Genomic DNA, 12,466 nt, shown 5'->3' on the forward strand with positions numbered 1-12,466 from the left:
TGCTGAGCAAGCTGGGGTGATCTTCCTCTGACGGGCCCAGAAAAAAGGTGTCCAGACTTCATTCTCCTTTAGTCCTCCAGTATTTTACTGCTGTTCCCATTGGTCAACCCTTCAGGAAGGTATAGGGCAAGGGAGCTCTTTGATAAGGTCTGTTTTAGTCAGCCTTGTGAGACAAAGAACAGGGAAGATCTGGAAGGAAGTAGGCCTGAAGGGGCAGTGGCAGAAATCTGACACAGCCCATAAGAGGTCTCTGAATTTACCTTCTCTGAATTGTCATACTTACACCAACACAGAGGAACATGATCCAAATTCAACCAGAGAAAAATCTGCCATGGTTAGCAATGTTCTGGCATCTGCTGCTTTTGACCATAAACTATCCTTCTGAAGATAACTGAAGTGGCTTTTTGCCAGAATATGATGTTTCCAATTACAGGTAAAATAATAGTCTGTGTTAACAGAAACTGAGATTGCAATCATCTGTGAATATGACCGCAAGTATGCCCATACCTTCTGTCTAGTTATCTTCGGAACATTTGTACTTGGGTCATTTTACAGTTGTTTGTGAACATCCCAAAGGATTGTTCTGAGGTTATGCACTTGTGTTATGGCATGTGGATTGATCTAAAGATTTTCAGTAAACCTTAACATAGCTAGGTAAAATCAAGACCCCTGCAAAAAGATACACTTGTGTATCATGTATAGAACTTAGAGAATGTAGCTTTGAACTGAGAGCTACTTGAATGGAAAAACAGGCAAAGGAAAAACACCTAGCAATTTTCTCATTGGTAGATTTCGTTGCCACGGTGTCAGAAGTCCTTGACAATAGGGGGAGGGTGTTTGTTGGGGGATAGAATGAGGAATGCTATCTGAACAGTTTTTCAGGAAAAGATCAGTGGCAAGTCAATTAGATGAAAGGATGAGAGAGAAGATTCTTAACTAAACAAAGCTAGGTATTTGTATTTGCTACTTACATCATTTCCTTCTCTATCTATAGAGTGAAAGAGCAAAGGCTATATCTATTAACTAATAATATAAGAAATATAGAATGACTCCAGACAATTTCCTCAGGAATAGAGGAAATTTCTTTGAAATCTGAAGACAGGTATAGTTACTAGGTATTTCTATGAAATGGATATGATTAGATTTGTACATGTTAAAAAGCATCTTCTGGGAAAATATGTTAGATTGATTATAGGTATGAAAGTTAAGAAGAAGAATAAAGGAAAATTTTGAATAATCTAGTATAGAGATGTCAAGAATAATGGGGAAAAATAAATGTGACCAATGTGATAAACAATATGGAAAATGGTAAACAAATATTACTGAGAATTCAATGGTACATCTGGATCTTCTTTTTTAGGAATACCTGACACATTAAATATATTTTGGATGCATTACCAAAGAATGGAAAAAATTTTAACAATAGGAACCATCATAGTCCCTGAATGTCCTGGTGATTTGGGGCAAGTCCTTGTATCTGTTTGGTATACCAGTTGCTTCGTCTGTGAGGAACAGAGTTGAGACAGGATTTTTCTTTCTTTCTTCTTCCTTTTTTTTTTCTTTTTGCATTTTCTTTCTTTCTCCTCCCCCCCTTTTTTTTTGGCTATACCATACGACATGTAGGATCTTAGTTCCCCAACCAGACATCCAAAATCTGCCTCCCCTGCACTGGAAGCTCTGAGTCTTAACCACTGGATTACCAGGGAAGTCCCTTGAAAGATTTTTCTAGTGTTAAATAGACATTGTACTAAGAACCCTGAGGTCTACCGTAGATACTACCCTTACTCAGGTATTGAATGAAGTGTGACTCACAAATAGTAAGTTTTTACATGCCCAAATCTTATGTTAAGTTCTGTGAATTTTCGTGTACATCTGTAATTACAAAATCAAGACAAAGAACATTACTAGCACCCCAGAAGGTTTCTTTATGCCCCTTCCCAATCAATGCCCCCCTACCTAAAGATCGTCTTCTAATCTGACATCTATTTCAGTAGATTTGATTTGCCTATTTTTGAACCTCATCAACATGGAACCATACAGTATTAAAAATGGTATTGTTTAACTTAGTTATTAGTATTATTCCAAATGGTAGTGTAGTGTTATGCAACATTTTGTGCTCTTTGTGTTTTATACAACTAAGGTGGTTCCTGTAATTTTATTTATTGTGCTGAAAGCTACTTGGGTAATTTTCTTCCAAGTGGGAATATCCTCTCTTCTGTCCAATTTTCACTCAATATGAGGAGCCAGTTCAAGTTCACTGTCTCTGTGAAGCCTTTTCATAACTATTCCAGTTCATATTATTGCCTTGTTTTCCGACCTCCACGTAGCTCTTAGTCTATAATACTTAGCAAGGACATTAATCATACAGTACTTCTAAGTATTTGGCTGTTCCACATATTTGTAGTGTCTTCCTTCTAAAAAATTACATGTGCCAATGAAAAGACAGATTGATCTGTTATTTTTTAAAACCTGGAATAATATAAATACCATTGAATAGAAATGAGTGACACCATGCATGTATGTTTTTCTCGCTGTTACATAATCACTGTTTTAGAATGTGAGCTCTGGGGTCAGACAGCCTGAGAATGGGTTTTTGAGCCATTACTTTTAAGACTTGATTTTACTGTCTGTAAAACGGAGTTCATGGCAGAATTTGCACATGCATATACTTTTATATATGTGTGAATATATATATGCACATGTATATACAGCACTTTTGTCTTGACTAGGATTTTCAATCTTGTTCAGTCCTATCTTTTGAAAAACCATCCTTTATATGTGATTCTATCACACTTTCACTAATTGTTCTGGTTTTAGGATGGAGTGAGTGAATTGTGTTTATATACTTATACCTCAGAAAATTGTTTCAGAGTCACATCTTTTAGATGATCAGTTAAAAAAACTTTCTTTCCTACTCAGGGCCTGACATATTGGTTTTAACCCATGCTACTAGCAGGAATTGCTTATGTACAATTCTGATGTAGCATTGACTGGGCTCTTTATAGTTGCTAGTGCTGTGATAGATGTGTTTGTGCCATATTAACATTTTACTCGATCACCTGGGTCCTGGGTAACTTACTGGGTATGATAGAAAGTGTTACTATCCAAATATCTAGAGTAGTTTTTTTTTTTAAAGTAAAATCTGTGAAACTAATAAGATTAGAAGTAAAATCTTAGAAAAAATACCAAGTTATGTTTTTTCCTGAGTGACTTTTAGTCACTTTCAAACTCAAAGAAATAAAAAGTGTATTTGTATCCAAAACTGTAATAAAGAGTATATAATTTGGCTGAAAAATTTCCCAGAGGAAAATTAGACCAACATAAATATTACAAATAAATGCAATTTTTCTCTTGAGGATTATGATGGAGATGAATGATAGTCTTGCCTATATATGTTCTAAAAGTAGTGACTCTTTTATTTATTTTATTGATGTATTTATTTAAAAAATTTTTTTGGTCACAGGCACTACAGGATCTTAGCTCACCAACCAGGAATCAAACCCTCATCCCCTGCATTGGAAGTCTTAACCACATGGAGTCTTAACCACTGGACCACCGGGGAAGTCCCCTGACCATTTAAAATGAACCTTGAGATGCAGGTTGAGGAAAAGTGGAAGCAGATCTCCACACACTGGTGTGGTCACAATAAGAGGTGTAAACCTGTGCAATGGATCTTTTCCTAAATCAGTCTTATGCTCAAGCTAGTGTACCATTAGACAAACAAACAAATAAAAACAGAAACCCTTTTCATTTTTGGGTGGACTCTCAGATGAATGTGGTTTTCCTACCATATTAGAACTAATTGAATTCTGACATAATACCCCATTCTTTTCTTCAGTTCCAATTCTTGGGTATTTATATAGCAATTTTGGTCATATTTTGGTAATGATGTAGATTTATAGAGGATTATAACAGATGATTCATACAAAATCTTTCTTTCTTTTCTTTTTCTTTTCATTTCTGGAATCCTCTTGGCAAGACTTCCAAAACTTAGCCACTAATAGGACATAAATACAGAGTGGCTATGTTTCTATTTCTAGAGAAGAGTAGAGTAACTATAGTGCTGAGGTCCTGGGGGTGGTTGGATTTTGGTACTTCCAAATTGGCAAAACATACTCATTTGCAACTTTTTAAGATCATGTTCATTCTGTGTTTATCTTGGTGACTTGTCAGAACACGGCTGGACTTTGGCAATTCTATGTACATATGCATTTTGTATTTTTTTTCCTTTAAATATTTCCTACTTTTTTTGGGGAAAGATTCATTTGTTTTCTAAAAACATTCTGGGAAATTTGAGAATGAACAGGTGTAGAGCAAGCATGTTAAACGTCTAGGTGTTGTTTTTGTTAACCTTGCTAACAACATTTCCATATTTCTTTCTTCAAAACATTTAGCTCTTGCTGTCTACATGTCCACTAGGTAACATGGTATTAAAGTTGGAACTAGGCTTTATTTTGATATTCTTGCAATGGAAACAAATCTTTTGTATTTAAGGGAGAGAAGAATCCATCCCAGTCTATAAAATAAGACAGAAAGAAAGACTACACCAACCAGAATATGTAAGTTTAAATATGCCACTTAAAAATGTTTATTTCACCTTTTAATCTAAATTGGAAAACAGCCAATAACCAGGTTCCTTCGTGTTTTCCAGGGAAAGCCAACTTGCCATTTTAAAAAGCAGATTTATAATCCTTTCAACATTCACCAAATCTGTATTGAAGGTGTGCAATGTTTTGTTAAGACCCAGAGACCCAGTGGTGAGAAGAGATTCAGGTCCTACTCTGGCCTTCTATAGCTTACAAAAGATAGTCATACATTTTCTTCATGTCTCTTTTTTAAATCTTGCAGTGCAATTTACAGAATAATTGCATATAATTTACTTTCAACATAGTATGTATATATGTATGTTATTAATTATATCACATAAATGATGACCTATTCAAGCGTGCAGTGATTCAAAATATTATGCTTAGCTTTTATGAAATGTTTCTTTATTGAAAAGAAATCTGTACATTAATTCCCAGTGTCTTTGAAGGTTTACATTTTATTTCCGTCAAGTAAAGATACAAATAATTGCTAAATAATACTGTCTATAAATATTCATAATGAGACAGAATGCTTGTATATCCAAATTGTGCTTTAAACACACACACTTTAATCAAGGGCTCACTCTAAAATGATAATTAATATAGCTGGCATTTGCATTAACAAAGGACATTTATAGAAGGTACATTTATCAAGTTAAGCACAATTATAGCACATGTGGCTGCTGGTTAATTAAAATAACATTTGCATGAGAGTTTATGTTAGACACTGACACAGGGAAATATTTTCATTTCCATATGCTTTGAGTAATTGTATTTTAATATCTTTTTCTTCTCTGAAGTAGTTATTTCATTTACTTTTTTATAAGAATTCAGTACATTTAAATCTGTTCTTTTTCCAGATATATTAAGTAACTAGTAGATACTATAACTCTGAGCTGTATTTACTCCCAGCTGAGATATATTTGATAATTTTTGGTGTTATATGGATGGACTGAGCTTGGTTTGGGTGTTACATTCTTTCAATTCTGTGTCCCTCTGTGAAAAGATCATGAGTGTTACATTTTCTGCCTACATGCTTGGTGGACTGTGTGAGGTACCACTCAGATCCCTTTACTGGATTACAGGAAATACTCTCTTAGCTGCTGCAAGTGATGTTGGAAGAAGGCACCAGTTAGCATCCTTCTTTAGGGACTATATCAAACTCCCTGCCCTGAGCAGCTCACAGCCATTGGCTAAGCACCATGGGGTATAAAGACCCAGCTGGTCTCTCCAGTATCTTCTAGCTCCAGAACTCCTGTGGGGTCAGCTGAGGCTGTTGTGGGGTTGGAATTGCAGTGCAGATAAATTTCTCTGCTATCTACTCATTTCCACAGGTGTTGGTGCCAAAAGCATGCCGAAAGAAACCCTCCTTTTCAGAGGTTGCTTCCTGGGAGCTCAAGCTGTGGAATCTGCCCAGAAGTCAAAGGTCTTGATGGCAATTGTACGCTGACAGCAAGTTCTAGCAGCCATTACTACACTGACGCTTATTCTGGTCACTGAATCAATATCAATATTCATGAAGATAGAGCATCTTGATTTTGCTCATATTTTTGGACTCTCTATAACAATCAGCTTCTTCATTTCATCATGGATAGCTGACAAATAATATGGCAAGTAATTGAACTCATCAGAAAAGTAAAACAAATCTATAGTAATCACATTTTGCTTTAGTGACTAGTCTTTGAGCTCTTTCAACCTGCAGATTGAGCAGGCTGTGGTGTGCTTTTGAAACAAAGGAAAAGATGAAACAGATGCTTGTTAATCATGTTGGAACTTCTAAAACAGCTGTTGCCATGGGAGATATTGTTCCAGTACTTCTTTTGAATTTTACATGAGGACATTTGCTCCCTCCTTGGCATTGCAAATTACAGGAGTGATTGAGGTAGTTCTAAAATCCCTAACTCCCCTTCCCCATTTGAATGCCTAGCCTTGCGTTTTGGCATCAATTTGAGCTGTAATGCCTTTGCAGCAAAGCAAGGAAAAGTCTGTGAACTATAATTGCTCACTGCAAAAGTGTTTGATGATTAGCACAATCTCTCAAGCAAGTTGTAAAGGATAGAAACTGTGCTTAGGGAGTTAATAAAACAATCCCGCAGTTTCCCTAGGCAGTTTTTCCAGGTGCAACGTCTGCCCCTCTCAAAACAAAATCTACAGCTTCGGAATAGAGTGAGCCGCGCGCATGGATCAATGGTCAAACCCAGAGAGTGGGGCTCATCCAAGAGAAACAAGACGAAAAATTCAACCAGAGACAGAAATCTGGACGTGCACCAAACAACTTTTCATCAGTGTGTCTGTCCGGGAGGAAACATTTTCCAGTGGCCTCCTTCCTTTTTTTTTTTTTCTTTCGAAATGAGCTCAACTGCAGTGTTCGCAGGCGTTGTAACCAACAAACTGCTTTAGGCATGGAGGAGCATGAATAAGTGATGCTGTCTGTTCAAGGTATCTTACCTGCTCCGCCTCCTCCACCCCCCCCCCCCCCCCAAGTCAATTCAAACCTATTGATAAACCAAGTCTAGCATATTTGTCTGCAGTGTCCACGTGGGGATTTGCGGGTGTGTTTTCCTAACGGTGCGGGACTCGGGGGTCAGGCAGGCGAGCAGGGCTGACGTAGAGGGGAAGAAAGCACTATGATATAGGCTGACCTCTGTTAGGGAAAGGGTAGAACTTGGGGGATTTGTTAACTGTTGTCTCTCGTTCATTTGCTACATATGTGCCCTCCAACTTCAGTTGTGGATGCCGTGAAAGGAGCCGGAGCAGGCCTAGTACCAGCACCGGGCACCTCCCTGAATCTGAAGGCAACGAGGCGGGCATCGGTCCACCGGAAATGCACAAACAGCTTCTTCCAGACGCTGGCCTTCGTCTCAATGAGATGCTCTTTGGCTTAAACCGATAAACCGCCCCATCAGGTGGGACCATTTGGAAGTGACAGAGAAAACACACAGGGCTCGAGTGTTTTGCACTCAGCGGTGTTTACAGAAACAGGAAAGCCTGGTGAGTCATCTTCTGTTTTTAAATAGGAACTACCGAGAATTCATACGTGCAGATTGCCACTCCATGCATTTAAAATGACCGAGCAGTTACATTTGAATGTGTTCAGAGGATGAGCAGAAGGCAGCTTACTGGCATTAAGTATATTATTCACTATATTATATAACTGTAATAGAGTGATTTCAAAAGTCTCATGAGACGGTGGGGAATTAGAAAGATAATTTTGTCCTAGCTGTTTCATTTTTATCCCCCTGGGCAATAGGGGGACTGTTTAGTATTCAGAAGGTGGCAGGGACCACAAAGGTCACTGTCTTCAGTATTCCTGAATTATAGCAAACACATTGCAAATGGCAAGTTGTCAATATGCCATGATTCAGGTGGTAGCCTGAAATAAAGAAAAGGAAGCAGGGCTTATGGAGGGAGAGGAGGAGAAAAGCAGTGATGCTGGTGGAGAATGCAGGAAGGGCTGTGTTGCCCTCTGAATGTTTTATCGACTTGCTCTCCTTTCAATACTTGTGCTCCACAGATGCCTTTCAAGTTATTTCATCCTGCACCTTTGCAAGATCCCTCATCTTGTTGTCAGTAAATTGGATGAGTGCACCTTCTGTATATTCATTCAAGCGATGTAAATATTGAACAGAAAGGGAGCTATGGGTATGTATCAAGGAATCTTCCTCTGAGGGGACCTTGTGTCATTAGTCTGTATTCTTTGACATAGTTGTTAAAATACAAGTCTGGCTAATTGCTTTAATTCAACTTGCATTTCTTGTGTGTTATCTATGGGACCAAGACTTGCCAAGTGACTTGCTGAATAATGGTACATTTTGCCATTTTCCCCAAGGCAGTGCAATAGAGTATGAAAGAACAAACTTTCTTTATACACACGCACACACACACACACACACATATGATTGATTTCCACTTTATTTTCTTAATTTTTTTGGTATTTATTTTTTATTTGGAGGATAATTGCCTTATAATGTTTTTTTTGTATTTCTGCTGTACAGCAAGGTGAATCAATTCTAAGTATACATATTTATACATATTTCCCCTCCCTCCAGAGCCTCCTTCTCACCCCACTTCCCTGACCCAGCCCTTTAAGTCATCACAGAGAACAGAACTGAGCTCCTGAAGCGCAGACTTTCAAGCAACCCACCTGGGTTTGAATCTGGGCTCAGCTACCTACTTTAGCTGTGTGTCCTTGGGCAAGTTACTTAATTTCTCTGTGCCTTAGTTTGCTCATCAGTAAAGTGCAGATGGTAGTGTATTCCTCCTCGGGTTTCTGTGTGAATGAGATGTGCTAGCAACAAGTGTGTATTCCTAGAAATGAGCAATGAGTCTGTAGTCACTGCTATCCAAGCGTTTGCTGTCATCCACGTCGTCATCCTCACTAAACAATTGGTGAGCCCGTCATAATGTTGGTATTGAACCTGTGTGGCAACCCAAGATCACTGTTCATTTCAAGGAGCTCACAAAACAAAGGTTTAAAAATCAGTTCTAGAATGTTCCTGCCGATCATTCCTGTTGAGGCCTCCCTCTTTTACATCATGGATTATATGAACTAGGAAATAAATGCTCAATGGTTTTAAAATATGTAGTGAAAAGTAGATATCTAAGCTATGTATTCTCCCAGAAGAGAGCACGAATAGGTTTTTCTACCAGTAGCTGAAGTTTTCACAGCTGAGGAAAAGCATATGGTTCTGCCATAATGCTGGGTATCCTTGAGTAAATTACTTTATCTCTCTGAGACTCAGGTTTTAATTTTTCCTTTGTTTTCTTGTGAAGTAAGAATGAGGATATAAATTTCTTGTTTTCATTTATTCCAAGGCACTATTTTGAGTAACTAATATGCACCTTGCATAACTAGGTTCTAGATGTATTTTTATTCACATTGAACAGTGAATGTCTTTGCCATGATAATAAGCAGATATAAAAAACATCTATAATATTAAGAAAGAAAAACTGCTATAGGAATATAAAGCCTATATTGGACCTGAACTTAGGTCTTTTTCTTTATTTTCTTCTCCAATGGGCTTGTCTGAATTTCAAACCATGCTCATTTGCTTAATTTGGCTGCATTTCTTTCTTTCATTGACTAATTCTTAATGTTAGATGGTAGTTTGTACTAATATAATTTTTAATGATTTCCAAAGAGATCGTTCAGGGAATCTTCTTAGCTTACAGAGAACATTCTGGGTTTCTCCAAGTTTATGAGCCTTGTCAATGTGAGAATAAGGGGCTTGAAAGTGATATGGAACACGGGGCAGCAGATAGTTTTTCTGATAGTGGACATTTGCATGTTTGTGAATTTATAGTCATATATAACACTATAAATTTTTGGACTGGAACTAAGAGGTGAGGAAATCCCTACTGTCCACCAGACACTTGAGGTTCTTCCCCAACTATATTATTTTGGAAGATCCCATGGCATAATTTGTGATGTGATGGGGGCCAGAGCAGGGGGTTTTTGGAGGATAGCGGCTCACCCCCCAGGTAAGAAGCATGGATGACCATGCCCATTTGTGAAGAAAATAAAGAAAACAGACACATTGTTGATCAGGTCCTAAAGAAAAGGGCATTTGTCCATGTTTTCATGGCTTCAGTATCTCTTCCTGGGAAAAGAAGATAATGATGTTTGTCATTATTTTAGCAATGAATTGTTTGCTCTGAAATCACTAAATAAAATCAACACTGAAGTTACCAATATTTTCCACCAGACACTTTCATTCTCACCTTGAAACTCCTTAGGTGAAGGCATCAATGATGGACTGATGGACTTTCTTTTTACCCTTCAGCATGTTCTCCAGAGACTCTGGAAATGCCCTTGGGCCTTTTCATTTGTTGTAGCTTAGAAAGAGCACAGTGCCGCTAGAGACAGCGGCAACTGAAAGCAATTTCTGGGCTATTTGAAATGCTTAATAAAAACTCCAGGAAACTTGGCCCCTTAAGTGCAGCATATGTGATCTTAATGTGGGACTGTTGTTCTTCTGGCAAGACCCCCTGTAACACAATTGGATTTGTTCCTCAAAAAGTGTCAGCAAGGCGCCGAAAGGATTCACAGACTGAGCTTTGGTCAGAACCTGTAGGTTTTCTCGGACTCCAAATTGTCCATGACGGGTACAAAAGACCCCCTGCTGACCCGTCCTCCCAGCATTCTTGGGCCAATTTCTTTTTTTTTTTTTTTTGCCAGGTCCTTACTCTTTTATGATTGAAGAGCTCTCAATGTGTAAATAACAAATGGAAGTTGGACAGAGAGATTGGGCCTGAACTTAGGTCTGTTTTCTTTATTTTCTTCGCAAATGGGCTGGTCTGAGTTTCAAACCATGCTCGTTTGATTACTTTGGCTGAATTTCTTCTTTCTTTGGGTGATTAATTCTTGATTTTAGATCGCAGTTTGTACTAAAATCATTTTCAATGATTTCCAAAGAGTTCTTTCAGGAAATATTCTGGGTTTCCCCTCCAAATTTATGAGCCTTGTCAATATCACCCAGCACTTGGATGTCTGAACAGGCCTCCCATGCAGTACTTTCTCCTGGCTTTGCCCTTTGAATGCGTTCTGTGGAGTAGATCCTGGGTTTTAGGTTCGACAGGGATGCTGAGCCTTGCATCTGCTTAATGTTTCTTATGGGTGCAGTTGGACAGATGAATTATGTAAAATAATGTTGCTGACTTTATAAAGTTTAAAGTTCTCTTGTGTAGAGGAAATGTGTTAAAACACTTTGAAGTCTCCTTAAATTTGCACAACACTTGAGTACGTCATCATCACCAGCAGGCCACCTACTCTGGCTCAGTGCTGTCTTTGAAAGCGCTTCCTGCGTGGACTTTCAAAAATGCAAGTGGGATGGAGCAGAGTAAATAGTCATCCTCTGTTCCCTTCCAGGATCAAATGACATGATAGTCGCTTAGGTGATATCCTACGCAGACAACATACCTTTGTGTGTAAACATGGATTTTGACATCTCTGTAGATACACCCTGGGTCAGAGGTCAAAAATTTGTAGTCTTGGTTTCTCCCAAAAAGGTACTGGCAAGCCCATGGGTGATAGGAATGTGAACAGTGAAACAGACCTCCTACCCATGGTGATCAGAAAATAAAAGAATGGATGCCTAGCACCCAAGGTTCTAAAAGGCAAAACTAAGTGGAAAATGTCCCAGGAGGTACGTGTGTCTACCAGGGTGACGCTGTTTGCTTCTCTTTCTGGGAGTTTCCCATTAACGTCATCAGATATTTATAATCCACCTCCTCCCTTTTCAGAACTGTCAATTAATTCCATTCAATACTCAGGCATTTTGTGCTAACTACCGGTTCTTCTGGCGGTGCTCCGAGAGAGATAGGATGCTCTGATCTGTGTCTCAGCAACACCTCCATTGCTAGTCTGTCGTTACCCGCATATGGGTGGTGTTGAGAGATGCGAAATGGGGGCGGAGTTTGCAGACAATTTCCTTTCTCTTCTCTTTCTGGAGTGGCTACAGTGAAGATAAGACAAACCAGTAACCCCTGTGCAAAGCATTGCCAGCTTCTCCAGTGATGGAAAAGTGCTTCTGAAAGTCAAGGAGAGAGGGAGAGCCAAGGCCTGTATCTGTTCCTGGTTAAATTTCCCTTAATTTCAGTGCCAACAGCCTTTATACTCTGTCCCTTGTTTGTACTCAGAATAAAAGCTGCTCTCTTACAAATGTTTAACCTGCAAACTTCACAGGTATTAAAAGTCCTACAGAGCCCAGCAAAAGGAACCTGACCTCTGTAAGCACCCCACCCCCAATGGTGTCACGGGCTGTTTGTTGAGGGTTACTTTGAAGGTTCAAACAAATAGATTGAGAAACAGCTTTATGAAACTTAATAGATTCTTAAATAGATTGTAACTGGATTATCAGGAAAATCCCCAAGAAGCTGTC

The 12,466-nt window shown here is 38.7% G+C and overlaps 1 long non-coding RNA gene across 2 annotated transcripts in view; it reads left to right on the top strand.

Moving 5' to 3' along the window:
• The first annotated feature begins 5,925 nt into the window (after positions 1–5,925).
• LOC122422857 overlaps positions 5,926–12,466 on the top strand; it is a 68,352-nt gene continuing 61,811 nt past the window's right edge. The window contains exons 1-3 of one of the 2 annotated variants that reach the window (XR_006263986.1): positions 5,926–7,025; positions 7,314–7,577; positions 8,101–8,228. This is a non-coding gene — a long non-coding RNA (uncharacterized LOC122422857). Of the gene's footprint in view, positions 7,026–7,313; positions 7,578–8,100; positions 8,664–12,466 lie in introns of those variants that run through there. The other variant, XR_006263985.1, reaches the window with a different exon arrangement.

This window comes from Cervus canadensis, chromosome 20 (genome assembly GCF_019320065.1).
Source record: "Cervus canadensis isolate Bull #8, Minnesota chromosome 20, ASM1932006v1, whole genome shotgun sequence".
NCBI classification, from domain to species: Eukaryota; Metazoa; Chordata; class Mammalia; order Artiodactyla; family Cervidae; genus Cervus; species Cervus canadensis.